Source organism: Rhipicephalus microplus, chromosome 4, assembly GCF_043290135.1.
Source record: "Rhipicephalus microplus isolate Deutch F79 chromosome 4, USDA_Rmic, whole genome shotgun sequence".
NCBI classification, from domain to species: Eukaryota; Metazoa; Arthropoda; class Arachnida; order Ixodida; family Ixodidae; genus Rhipicephalus; species Rhipicephalus microplus.
This window is the reverse complement of record NC_134703.1, coordinates 197,976,354-197,978,102: the sequence shown is the minus strand read 5'-3', so window position 1 is coordinate 197,978,102 and position 1,749 is coordinate 197,976,354. Positions and strand designations below refer to the sequence as shown.

General features: G+C 40.6%; 1 non-coding gene across 1 annotated transcript; it reads left to right on the top strand.

Annotated features, from left to right (window-relative positions):
- Nucleotides 1-1,012: 1,012 nt before the first annotated feature.
- Nucleotides 1,013-1,085, top strand: TRNAT-CGU (transfer RNA threonine (anticodon CGU)). The gene has a single exon. It is a non-coding gene; the product is annotated as a tRNA-Thr (tRNA).
- The last annotated feature ends 664 nt before the right edge of the window (nucleotides 1,086-1,749 follow it).

Here is a 1,749-nt window from a genome sequence, read left to right as displayed (position 1 = left end):
GCGCCATCTATAAGCCAAACAACGAGTGTGAAAACACTCTTATGCGCATGTTTGGCGTCACGTAGCACTTGAACTTATTATGAGCGGGCAGCTGATTAATTGTCCCTCTTATACAACCTAAACACACCAAGTCTGCCAGTACGAGACCCTCGTTCAATGAAATAAGGGAAAGAAGTGTATACCTAAGGACTCGTTTTTCCGTGTTTTTAACACAATAATAATGAGATATAACAGACAGTAATGCCAAGGAATGTACAGGGGAAGTTATTAACATTAATGGAATGTAAATAAGAAGAAAGAAAAGTGGATGAAAAAATTACCAACTGTAAGCAGGAATCGAACCTACGACCTTCGAATTACGCGTTCGATGCTCTAACCACTGAGCTATTACAGCGGCCCTCTCTCCATCCACTTTTTTGGGTTTATCTGTGAATTTAGAAGTAGGAGCGACAGTCAGCGCCATCTATAAGCCAAACAACGAGTGTGAAAACACTCTTATGCGCATGTTTGGCGTCACGTAGCACGTGAACTTATTATGAGCGGGCAGCTGATTAATTGTCCCTCTTATACAACCTAAACACACCAAGTCTGCCAGTACGAGACCCTCGTTCAATGAAATAAGGGAAAGAAGTGTATACCTAAGGACTCGTTTTTCCGTGTTTTTAACACAATAATAATGAGATATAACAGACAGTAATGCCAAGGAATGTACAGGGGAAGTTATTAACATTAATAGAATGTAAATAAGAAGAAAGAAAAGTGGATGAAAAAATTACCAACTGTAAGCAGGAATCGAACCTACGACCTTCGAATTACGCGTTCGATGCTCTAAGGTTGTATAAGAGGGACAATTAATCAGCTGCCCGCTCATAATAAGTTCACGTGCTACGTGACGCCAAACATGCGCATAAGAGTGTTTTCACACTCGTTGTTTGGCTTATAGATGGCGCTGACTGTCGCTCCTACTTCTAAATTCACAGATAAACCCAAAAAAGTGGATGGAGAGAGGGCCGCTGTGATAGCTCAGTGGTTAGAGCATCGAACGCGTAATTCGAAGGTCGTAGGTTCGATTCCTGCTTACAGTTGGTAATTTTTTCATCCACTTTTCTTTCTTCTTATTTACATTCCATTAATGTTAATAACTTCCCCTGTACATTCCTTGGCATTACTGTCTGTTATATCTCATTATTATTGTGTTAAAAACACGGAAAAACGAGTCCTTAGGTATACACTTCTTTCCCTTATTTCATTGAACGAGGGTCTCGTACTGGCAGACTTGGTGTGTTTAGGTTGTATAAGAGGGACAATTAATCAGCTGCCCGCTCATAATAAGTTCACGTGCTCCGTGACGCCAAACATGCGCATAAGAGTGTTTTCACACTCGTTGTTTGGCTTATAGATGGCGCTGACTGTCGCTCCTACTTCTAAATTCACAGATAAACCCAAAAAAGTGGATGGAGAGAGGGCCGCTGTAATAGCTCAGTGGTTAGAGCATCGAACGCGTAATTCGAAGGTCGTAGGTTCGATTCCTGCTTACAGTTGGTAATTTTTTCATCCACTTTTCTTTCTTCTAATTTACATTCCATTAATGTTAATAACTTCCCCTGTACATTCCTTGGCATTACTGTCTGTTATATCTCATTATTATTGTGTTAAAAACACGGAAAAACGAGTCCTTAGGTATACACTTCTTTCCCTTATTTCATTGAACGAGGGTCTCGTACTGGCAGACTTGGTGTGTTTAGGTTG